We start from the raw sequence: 12,348 nt of genomic DNA, 5'->3' as shown, positions 1-12,348 counted from the left end.
TCTCTGATGAATAGTTTTATCCCCCAAACCAGTTTATAGCCTCAGCATAGCCAGTTGTCATAATCTGTCGGCAATATTCCACACATTTTGATGGGACTTGTATGTTGGGTGACTCTATTGATGGGTGTGTATGTGTGTGTGTGTGTGTGTGTGTGTGTGCGTGCGTGCGTGCGTGTAAATGTGTCTTGAATTGATGAATTTCTCTCAAGTGAATCTTGACTTTGACTAATGAAGGAGAATATTATGTTATACAGTTTTAGATGGAGCAAACACAGGGGAGGGAGCACACGCCAGCGTTGATGAGGTGCTGACCACGGCAGATTTTAATGTTGGGAAGGAGGAGGCGGCGCATCTCTTCGATGCAAAACAAACATATTAAGTATACGCTGGCATTTTGACAGCGCAGTTTATTGCTCTGGGGAAGAGCTCAACCAGGTCACATGACCAGGACCTGTTTGGAGGAGACGAAAGGCTTCATGGCCGAGTCCAGAGCACTGCGGTAGTCGTCAGGCTGACCTGCGTGCAGCGCGTGCAGTCAGCTTCCCCCTGGCGGACCAGGGAGCACAGCTCCTCCAGCGTGACTCTGAAGGCCCCCCTGTCATCGTTTGCGTGATCCTTATTCCATCGCGTGACCCAAAAGCCATGCACTTCCACGTTCTTAAAAATGCTTGTGGGAACAGTGACGGGCTATGGCCTTCAGGCCGCCGCAGAGCTGCGTGAGCTCTGGCATGTCTCGTATGACGTTGATGGTATTGATTCCCCTCGCAGCGGCAATCTGTATAACAGCCTGACCTACTCCGCTGTTGGCTACATTCTGGATGAACGTGTCACCTGGCCTGAGGTCCTTGAAGTCAGCCAGCATCCTGAAGGCAGTGCATGTGTTGACCCCCAACGCACAGCAAAGGAATGTCTTTTGGCAGCGAAATGACCTCTTCATCTGCTAGCAGCGCCGCTGTCCTCCAGGTCCCCAGCCCGGCGTCTCTGGGAATAATCCAGTCTTCCACTTTGAGAGATTTCACCTGGCTCCCCAGTTCCATGACCTCAGCCACGCCCTCATTGCCCCCCACTGCCGGGGAGTCAGGGAGGATGGCGTACTTGCCTTGAATCATGTTGATGTCTGAAGGATTGATCGGGGCTGCCAGCATTTTGACAAGAACATCTGTCGCACCTATGGAGGGCAGGTCCACGTTCTCCAGCTGTACAACATGAGAAGGGTCACCGTGGTTCCTGTACAACATGAGAAGGGTCACCGTGGTTCCTGTACACCAGCTGTACAACATGAGAAGGGTCACCGTGGTTCCTGTACACCAGTGTGGTTCCTGTACACCAGCTGTACAACATGAGAAGGGTCACCGTGGTTCCTGTACACCATGAGAAGGGTCACCGTGGTTCCTGTACACCAGTGCCGAGCAGATTTTAGTAGTACTTACGTGCACTTCTGTGCGCTGCTGCTACCAATTGTTTTCGCCTAGCAGTTGCGAAGGTCGTCTGATGTCTGGAACGACACGACACGACAGCTTGAGAGAGCTTCATTTTACAAGTCTATTTTTGTAGGTACATTTTGTTATTGCTTGCACAGTATCACCAATGAGCACATTTGAGCCCATAATATAGGATATGAAAACCAATCTGTTTGAATACGTTACATGATGCCTGTCCCTAATGACCTCATCAGCCTAACATTATGGTGTAAACATGTTGATCTAATGTGGCCGATCTATTGACATGGAATGCTCTCTAATAAAGACTTTGTGTTAATAGGCGAGGATCAGCCAAAAATAGCAAGCTCAGAACGTGTCACAACGTGACTTTGTAGATTAGCATGGCTATTTTCTACATAAAGATATAGATTTGGTGTAGAGGGAAACAAAAGAACGGACCAAATGACTATAGAGGACACCGGTCTAGGAGGGTTTAAGTGGTGAAGGGTTCTTCATAGAGCCTTTAAAATAAATGGTTCTTTAAAGAACCTTGGTTCGTCTTTCTGGAACCAAAAATTGGTCTTCTATGGCAGTGGTTCCCAAACCTTTTAGGCTGTGCACCCCAAGTTACCTCCCGACCTAGCTGACACACCCTCTGGACAGGAAATATACGAACATATTTTTGATATCTCTGCTGTCGGGAAGAAACCACCTAACCAGGAAATGAAAAATATACACTTTTCAGGAAATTAAGAAAACCTTATATTTTGAAAACAAACCAATACTGCCTCATCAAAGTTGGTGTTGTGACTTTTGTGACTGTGAAGAGGTGGTGGAGTTAGTTTAGCAAACAGTTTGAGGGTCCAATGGAGTTAAGAGGTTCTGTCCAAAGCGAATTTTACTACTTTCCATTGGTTCAATATTTTTGAAACAACAGATGTAAAGGTTGCTCAATGGCACTGATTCATGCAAAAAAAATATAACAAAAACCTAAACAAAATCACCAATATATTCATATATTTTAGAATAACATATAGCACCATCATTAGATTAGCCTTTGTCACACACCCGGGTGTTCGCGCACCACAGGGGGTGCACACACCACAGTTTGGGAACCCCTGTTCTATGGAATGGAATCACTGTGAATAACCAGTTTCGGTTCCAGTTGGCACCTTGTTTTTCCTGGTAGGCCTACGCTGGTTTTCAACTTCAGCTATCCTTGACTCAACTCCTGCCCGCAGCCACGGCACATGGAAATCCAGAGGCTACATACTATTCAACTTCCAGTCTATTTATGCCGACAAGAATCTATTTTTTATGAGGGAAATCGGGGCCTTCCAGAATTTCAGAATTTCCAGTGGATGTTTGCTGTGTGGATGGTAGATGAAACACTCGTATAGCCGAGAGAGAAGGCAGAAATACACGAGCCGATGAAATGGGGCCTCTAGACATCAACTGCATGCATGCATGCACTCACACTCACACACACACACACACACACACACACAAACACACACACACACACACACACACACGCACACACACACGCACACGCACACGCACACGCACACGCACACGCATACGCACACGCACACATTACAAATGAGCTAGGGGGAAATAATTTGTTGTACAGAATATATAGAGGCTTTCTCCCAGACAGGTTCAACTACTGTTCATGTGCATGTGTTTATCCATCCTTTAATGAATGTGTGTAGGCCTACTTACTTACTTGCTTGCTTGGTTGCTTGCTTACTGACTGACTGACTGACTGACTGACTGACTGACTGACTGACTGACTGACTGACTACACAACAAACACATTAATTAATCAATTAATGAATGTGTTTGTTAAATTCTTGAGCCCATTATTTAAGCATGTTGGTTTTTCATTCATGTTGTTATGTAGTGGATAATCGCTATGTAACGTGTCCCGCAAATGGTATTTAATTCACACAAAACATACATTTTGTAAAATGTACAATGAAATGAGACGCAAATCAAGCTGGTTTTGATCAAAAACACAGCCTGGAAGAAGAATCCGAGATATTTGGATTCTCACTTTTCATTTTCACTTTTTTGAGAGAGAGATCACATGCAGCGGAACCGGAGTGTTACAGAGTTGTGAACTGTAATCAATCTATATGTGAAATGTGTGTGTGTGCGAGCGAGCGTGCGTGCATGCGCGCGTGTGTGTGTGTTTGAAGTGGTATCTAGAAATCAGGCCACTAATGTGTTTTCTCTTTATTGCCTGACCTTTGTTTTGTTTCCAAGCTTCCATATCTGTCATAGTATGGTGGAACATTGGCGCACTGCTGTATATATCTATTACTCACACATGACATGTGGTTGTTTGCTTGCATGTTTGCCTATACAGTTAAAGCTGTGAGCATTTGAGTATTTCTACAATGTGGTAATGCAACTTTTTACTACAATGTCACTGGTAAAATGTCTTTATTCAAAATTGTACAAAAAGTATTGGCAGCATATAGTGCCACGGTGAAAGTACTTAAATGTTTCAAAATGTGTCAAACCTTTGTTTTGAAAATGGCACATCTACTAGCTCACAATATTTGAGCCAATGCTTAACTATAGTGACTATTTTCAAAGACATGTAATTGATGTATGTTTTGTAATAATGATCTAAATGTATACGAAATAACTTCTACTGAGACATTTATCAGCACTTGCTCAGGGATAGGGGTAGAATAGGAACGTTACATGGTGCAGCTTTAACCACTCAGATGTAGTGAAGTATAAACTTCTAAAGTATTGAAAAATTAGCATACGCAAGTAAAGTAAAATACATAAATTTGTACTTGAGTAGGCCTACAGTACTTTAGTAAGTGTGTGTGTGTGTGTGTGTGTGTGTGTGTGTGTGTGTGTGTGTGTGTGTGTGTGTGTGTGTGTGTGTGTGTGTGTGTGTGTGTGTGTGTGTGTGTGTGTGTGTGCGCGTGTGTGTGTGTTATATGTTAATGACATGTAGAAGATTTAGAACACTTTCCTAGGGGTCTTTATGTGTGTAATATGTGGTTTTAGATATTTTAGATTTTAGCAAATTTAGTGTCCAACATGCGGAAGTCCAAACGGGCGCTCAATGTTAAACTCCAGTGGCACAGGGTTTCCTCCTCATACATCCACGGGTCTGCCTGCAGTCAGACCTCTGACCAGTAGGGCCGAGTGCTATACCTTAAGTAGACCGTTTTTGCCATATTGGTTGTTGATGGTATACCCCAACTTTCAGCAGCTGTCAAAAATTCCCCTAGGGTGGTTGAATAGAAACCATGTTAGTAGACACCCTTACAAACACATTGGTGAAGAAAATTCTTGGTAAGAAATGTATTCCCACATTTTATTAATATCCCCTGACTATATTTTTGTCATGGACTGTGGCTGCAGCTAACGGCCTGGGGGCCAAACGGTATGCTGAATACATCGGCTGCTCTTTGAAGAACCTCAGCATGACTGTGTACAGAGGTGACATCTTTTCAACAGCCTCTGGGGCATTGGTTTTCAAGGTGGGGTCCGGGGACCCCCAGGGATCCTTGGGGAGATTCCAGGGGGTCCCAGGCAGGAGTAGTTAATACAGCATCACAATCATTTGAACCACTTTAACCTTTTATACTTTACAAAAATAGCAGATATACATTACAAGCTTGTAGATCTGCTATTTAAAATTTGAGTTTTTTTACTCAAAGCTTTTCTTCTGAGCTGCTTGTTGTCTGTCTGTGAAAACGACCTCCTGATCGGTAATGTTACACCGCAATCTGACTCTGTGAGCATACAGATGCAACCAAATGTGGTCCATGTAATTGTATCCTCTGGCTCTCAAACTAACAAAAACACCCACAAAGGCCAAAATCTCCATGAATTCAAGGCTGCATCTGCATGGAGTGTATGTAATTGATAGAAAATAAGCTTTTTTGGGGGGTAAACTATACTCCTTTAAGCACGGGTGTGTAGTACAGTCAGTGACATATACAAGAGCCAGCAGTGAGGTGGGGGTGCATGGAGGCTGGCTAGCAGCACACGCTGACCTTCATGGGAACTAACATTTGGACATTATACACAGGGAAAGAAAGGGCAACATTACACACACAATGCATCACGTGACTCACATTTTCTGCTTTAGCAGGTCATATGAAATATAATTTGTTTTAGATTATTATGATTTAGCGTAATGTTCATTTTGTACACTGAAGATGAAATACAGTAGTCCATATACGGTCAAATCTTAACTTAATTTAACTCTGGCCCACCTGTAATTCCTATCAGCGGGCGTGTTTGTATAGAAAGAGGACATTTACACCATTCAATGACAGAACATAGCGTGAAACATAGTTTGAAAGAGGACATGAAGTTAGTTGGTGTGAGAGAAGGAGGCAGAGGACAGGGTGAGATGGACTGGAGGCAGATGAGGCAGATGATTCGCTGTGGCGACCCCTGAAGGGAAAAGCTGAAAGGAAAAGAAGACATCAACATCCAGCTTGTAGATCGGCTATTTTCGGCTTCAGGGTTAAGATAAAACATGGGCAAAATATAAAAAAGGCTTTCCATAAAATCACCGTCTTAGAATGTTGAAGTCCTCACCAGTATAGAATGTGTGTGTGTGTGTGTGTGTGTGTGTGTGTGTGTGTGTGTGTGTGTGTGTGTGTGTGTGTGTGTGTGTGTGTGTGTGTGTGTGTGTGTGTGTGTGTGTGTGTGTGTGTGTGTGTGTGTGTGTGTGTGTGTGTGTGTGCGTGTGTACAGACAGACGCACGCACGCACGCACGCACGCACGCACTGTCTACAGGGCTAATCTTGCAAACCACTGAACCGATCAGCTCCAAATGTCTTGTGCATGCTGCCAGTTGGCCAACTTATAACCTCCAGGCATTTGATTTGATTTAATACTTTTTGAAAAGTATATCTTTTTTTAATTTCATAATTGAAGTCAAAGAGGATGGGGATATACGTCATATGGCAGATGACTGTGTCATAAGATATATCAATGGGTTTCTGAAACTCTTCCCAGACTGATGTTACATGGAGTCTAAGATGGACATTGGCGCCACACCGTTTCATGTGTATATTGTTGTGAAGGGCAGTACAGCCCTGCATGGGCACCAGTCTCTCCAATCTAACGATTGGAGAGACTGATTGGGGTTGTCATTAATGTCATTGGTTGCACCTGTGTGTCGTGAGGTTTGATAAGTGATGTCAGCCTTTCCTGTTCAGTGTAAATAGGGTTTCTCACAGTTCGACAGCACGGACGGATCGTCTCCTGTTCTGTGCCAGAACAAGAGGACTCGTGCCCTCATCATTTACCCACACATCTACACAACCAGCAGCACGACAATATCATGGGTCTTCAAATGGGGGTCTGGGACCCCTAGGGGGTCCTCAAGTTACTACAGTGGGGGGCGCCAAATGTTTGTGTGATAGGAACCTGGTTTGTTTTACCATTAACCATTTGAACCCTAGCATCCCTATATGCTGAGGGGAACATTCGGTGAAAATAGTCCATCTACAAGCTCACAAAGTACAGACTCAGAGCTAAAGGTCAAGTTTAGAAGGTATTAAGCGTTTGAGTGGTTAAATATCTGAAAATACAGCAAAAACACAGCAAACAGAGGGATATAATATAGACTGCAAAAAAGAGTAAAAAAAAAAAGAGAATCATATGTGTATGTTTTCCATGTAGTAGCAAAGTTAGGTGAACCTTGTGTGACCAACTTCACAGTAGGCTATGTTCGGAGATCACATCCGCTGATGCGCTCGGCAACCCTTTGCTCGTACAACCCTTTGCATTGATTTGCGGTCGGTGCAGCTGCCATACCAGGCAGTGAAGCAACAAGTCAGGATGCTCTCTATGGTGCCTCTGTAGAAAGCTTTTAGGACGTTGGGGCCCATGCCAGCTTTCTTGAGTCTTCTCAGGAATTAGAGGCGTTGTGCTTTCTTCACTACCCACTTCGTCTATACTGCCCATGTGAGATCATCAGTGCACCCCCAAGAACTTGAACTCTCTGACCCTTTCCACTGCAACACCCCCGATCTGGATGGGAGAGTGGTCTCCGGGAGGTTACCTGCAGTCGAAGATCAGCTCTTTCATTTTGTCGATGTTGAGAGCCAGGTTTTTCTCCTGGCACCATTGTGCCAGGTACTCCACTTCTCTCCTGTAGGCTGTTTCATCATCATCTGTGATCAAGCCTATGACTGGTGTCGTCTGCAAATATCACTTTGAACAGAGCCACGCAGTCATGGGTGTAGTGTACAGGCTCAGCACGCAACCCTGAGGGTCTCCTGTGCTGAGAGTCAGAGGGGCAGAAATTGTTGTACCCATACGTACCACCTGATGTCTGTCTGTATCCAGCTGCAGAGGCTTGTGTTGTGTGTTGTGAAAAGCCTTGAAGACTGCTTGACCATTTTTCTTGGTCAAGCAGTGAACTGTGTTTGGCTCTAATTGGCACGTTGCGATTCTTTGTGTCTGCTTGATGAGATTTATGCGTGTGAGACGTATTGTTTGCCTGTCTGTTCCGCAACAAGGCTGTCTGAGTCGGTATACTCGTATGTCCATCTTGCAGCCTTCTAACCGTCCCTGGTTAGTCTAAAACGGATAGTGCAGTACCATTGTTTAATTCTGAAAGGCTGAATCTTTACCCTTGTAAAATGCATAAATACACTCCTATTTGTCAGTATCTTTGCAACTCACCACTACGTCAAGTAGGCTGTTTCATCATCATCTGTGATCAAGCCTATGACTGGTGTCGTCTGCAAATATCACTTTGAACAGAGCCACGCAGTCATGGGTGTAGTGTACAGGGAAGAGGGCTCAGCACGCAACCCTGAGGGTCTCCTGTGCTGAGAGTCAGAGGGGCGGAAATTGTTGTACCCATACGTACCACCTGATGTCTGTCTGTATCCAGCTGCAGAGGCTTGTGTTGTGAAAAGCCTTGAAGACCCCTGATGTACCTCATGAGACATCTGCTGAGAAAACATGTCATCGACAACATACAGTGGACAGCCTATCACATGTCTTTGTTACAAGTACATACATAGTGCATGCATGCATGTAGCGTTAAATCTGATATACTAAGATATAGGCGGACCGGAGTGTCTCTGAGTCTCTAAGCTATATGTGAGGGGCTCTGGGGAGCGAGCGTGCACGAGAGAGTGTGTATGCGTGAGGGGCTCCAGGGAGTGAGCATGCACGAGTGTGTGTGTAAGGGGCTCAGGGGAGCATGCGTGCACGAGAGTGAGCGTATGTGTGATTTAGCGTTGGCCACTGGAGGTTGACTCATATGGGGGATGGAGGCTTTAGTTATACACTACTGTGTGCATGTGTGCGTGTGTGCGTGTGTGCGTGTGTGCGTGCGTGCGTGCGTGCGTGCGTGCCTGCGTGCGTGCGTGCGTGCGTGCGTGCGTGCGTGCGTGCGTGCGTGCGTGCGTGCGTGCGTGCGTGCGTGCATGCGTGCATGTGTGCATGTGTGCATGCATGTGGACTCTCAAGTGTAATATAATTGTCTCCACTCCGTCCGTGTGTCCGTCCGTCCGTCCGTCCGTTCTTCCGTCTGCGTACAGCTAATCTCTGGCACCGTTAAGCCGGTCGATGCCAAACTTTGCACACATTGTCACTTGCCGAAAACGGCTGATTGTCAGGCTTGCGACACAGTATCCACTGCTATCCAGTTAAAGGAAACTTTAGGTAGGAGCCATATCGTCTCGGTCAGGTGGAAACCGGATAATGGCCAAAACTGTTACTTTTCAGGATTCAAATCAAAAGCATCAGAAGTAGCAGACCGACAAGCTGAAAAGCTGTCACTTCGTGCCGCGTTTCAAGCTTGTGGAACTATGCTTGTGTGATGCTGTTCATTGTGTGATGCTGTTCATTGCTGTATGATCAAGCAGGGCTTTAATTTACAAAAAAACAAAAATAGTTAGAATATGGAAATAAGAGGTTTCTGCCCGACAGCGACGATATATTCCCAGCAGTGCAGAGCAGACACACTCTTCTACTGTAGCTCTGCCTTTGCTCTCTCTCTCTCTCTCTCTCTCTCTCTCTCTCTCTCTCTCTCTCTCTCCCTCCTACTTTCCGTTTTTCAATTAACCTCGCTGCGGCAGTTCAATGCAGCATGGCAGTCATTTCTGTAGTTGTAAGGCTCGTCAGTGACATCAATTCTTGATGCCGCCGCCATCCGCCGCCACCTTGACCTGAGCGGTTTAAAGTGATCAGTGTGCACACGCGTGTTTTGGATTTTTTTCTTGGTCAAGCAGTGAACTGTGTTTGGCTCTAATTGGCACGTTGCGATTCTTTGTGTCTGCTTGATGAGATTTATGCATGTGAGACGTATTGTTTGCCTGTCTGTTCCGCAACAAGGCTGTCTGAGTCGGTATACTCGTATGTCCATCTTGCAGCCTTTGGTCCCTGGTTAGTCTAAAACGGATAGTGCAGTACCAATGTTTAATTCTGAAAGGCTCCTTGTAAAATGCATAAATACACTCCTATTTGTCAGTATCTTTGCAACTCACCACTACGTCCCATGTAGGTATTAGATGTAGGTATAGACACATGCTATAGCTTCATTGTTTACCTGGCCTCCTATAGTAATAGTTCTTATAGTGGTTCTCAAACTTTTCCATGTTAAGGACCATATATATTTGGCCACTGACCCCCATCTGAATAGAGTTTGTCATGGACGACCAGAAGAGAAGAGAAGAGAAGAGAGGAGAGGAGAGGAGAGGAGAGGAGAGGAGAGGAGAGGAGAGGAGAGGAGAGGAGAAGAGAGGAGAAGAGAGGAGAAGAGAGGAGAAGAGAAGAGAAGAGAAGAGAAGAGAAGAGAAGAGAAGAGAAGAGAAGAGAAGAGAAGAGAAGAGAAGAGAAGAGAAGAGAAGAGAAGAGAAGAGAAGAGAAGAGAAGAGAAGAGAAGAGAAGAAACATAAAAATGATTCAACGTTTTCCAAATATCTTTAAAAAAGGACCCTGGACCGCACCTCGAGAACCAATGGTTTACATACCGTAGTTTCAATGTACAGATTATTGAGCCCCTCCTATATACATGTTTAATGTTGTTTTTAGTTCAATATTCAAAACGCCATTGGAAATAAAGGGACATTTTACATCATCTTGTCCCTAACACAAACATTAAATGCCATTAACAATAACGAGAATTGAATGTTTGTTTTGTCACCGTTTGTTTTACATCATCATTACATCACCTAATCAACATGAGTTAGACTTTAATATATTAGCGCCCCTCACTTCACACAGGTGTGATTTTTATGATAGTATATTGTATATTGTTGTAGATCGGCTATTTTTGCTACAACAGTATTATGCAATGTGGCCCTCTGGAGTGAGTCATGTGGAAACATAGTGGCCCTCTTCATCTTCAAAGTTGCCCACCCATGGTTTAGATGTTTATTGGTTTAATAGCTATAATAAAGTACCACAGACGAAAAACAGTCTAAGTCCAAATTTCAGAATGACCCCTCCACGAAAAGGCCTCGTTGTCCTGAACCCTTATCTATCATTTATATATTATGGATCAATAGTGTGGACTTAGACTGTTATTCGTCTGTGGTACTCAATGATATGATATGATATGATATGATATGATATGATATGATATGATATGATATGATATGATATGATATGATGATAATATGTGTACAAACTTTGTTTTTCTGCTACACGGACACATCCTCTTGCCCTCACATCTCAGCAAATTGTTCCAGACGGATGATAATTTTACAATAGGCTAATCTAATCTAAGACTGGCTTCTGGCAGGCCTCTGGCCATGGATTCAGCTTCTACTGACCCTGTTCCCGAGAGAGAGAGAGAGGGAGAGAGAGAGAGAGAGAGAGAGAGAGAGAGAGAGAGAGAGAGAGAGAGAGATAGAGAGATTTTTATTAAAAACAGTGTTTCCATTCCCTTCTTATTTTCTCGATGCATGTGTACCCTTCTCCCCATCTCTCTGTGAGAAATGGTTCAGATATTAGGTGTGTGTGTGTGTGTGTGTGTGTGTGTGTGTGTGTGTGTGTGTGTGTGTGTGTGTGTGTGTGTGTGTGTGTGTGTGTGTGTGTGTGTGTGTGTGTGTGCGTGCGTGCGTGCGTGCGTGCGTGCGTGCGTGCGTGCGTGCGTGCGTGCGTGCGTGCGTGCGTGCGTGCGTGCGTGCGTGCGTGCGTGCGTGCGTGCGTGCGTGCGTGCGTGCGTGCGTGTGATAGATGAGTGCATTCGTACAGGGCAGGCCCACTGGGCTGTGGCTTCCTTAACAGTGGTTAAAGATGACTTGAGTGAAATGGATGAATCACTGTCTCACATGCGCATGCACGCACGTGCACGCACGTGCACACACACACACACACACACACACACACACACACACACACACACACACACACACACACACACACACACACACACACACACACACACACACACACACATGCAAACACACGCTCGCACGGATGGGGATGGGGGGGTGGGTGATGGATGTGGCTGTGGAGGTGATGGTGGAAACAAGTTTTAAGCTTTCACGCCAATTAATTCATGGTTTTTCTGTAAGCATTGTTCTGACTCTAAACCTTTTTCATTTCAAGGATATAGAGCGTAGCAGTCCCGCCCCCTACCAGGGACCAGGCAATGATTCCCCGTTCTTTTTCCTCATAGACATTTCAAAAAGTATTTATCTAAAGACCTTTTAAGCCTCATACAAAGCCAACTCAAACACAATTTTTTTGTTGTTTTTCTTCTTTGTAATTTATTTGTTTGGCCCAAAATGTTGTGTTTTTTGTCATGATTTGTCACAACTCGAGTTGGCTTTTTTCGTCTTTAAATAAATACCTTTTGAAATGTCTATGGGAAAAATGAATGAGGAATTCACTTCTGGTCCTAGCGTCGTCATGAAAGGGGGCGGGACTGCGACGCTCTATAGGCATGGGGCTTTATCT

General features: G+C 44.7%; 1 protein-coding gene and 1 pseudogene across 3 annotated transcripts in view; one reads left to right on the top strand and one right to left on the bottom strand.

Moving 5' to 3' along the window:
* gria4a (glutamate receptor, ionotropic, AMPA 4a) overlaps positions 1-12,348 on the top strand; it is a gene marked incomplete at both ends in the record, with an annotated part of 202,311 nt that overhangs the window by 43,971 nt on the left and 145,992 nt on the right. The gene's annotated exons all lie outside the window — the stretch shown is intronic.
* On the bottom strand, positions 475-9,592 carry LOC306932915 (enoyl-[acyl-carrier-protein] reductase, mitochondrial-like; annotated as a pseudogene). Its single transcript has 3 exons — positions 9,506-9,592; positions 7,484-7,623; positions 475-1,269 (listed from the first exon to the last, which is right to left on the bottom strand). The product of its transcript is annotated as an enoyl-[acyl-carrier-protein] reductase, mitochondrial-like (transcript).

Source organism: Electrona antarctica (genome assembly GCF_951216825.1).
Source record: "Electrona antarctica genome assembly, chromosome: 11".
NCBI lineage: Eukaryota > Metazoa > Chordata > Actinopteri > Myctophiformes > Myctophidae > Electrona > Electrona antarctica.
The sequence above is the reverse complement of the archived record's forward strand: the minus strand, read 5'-3'. Positions and strand labels throughout refer to the sequence as shown.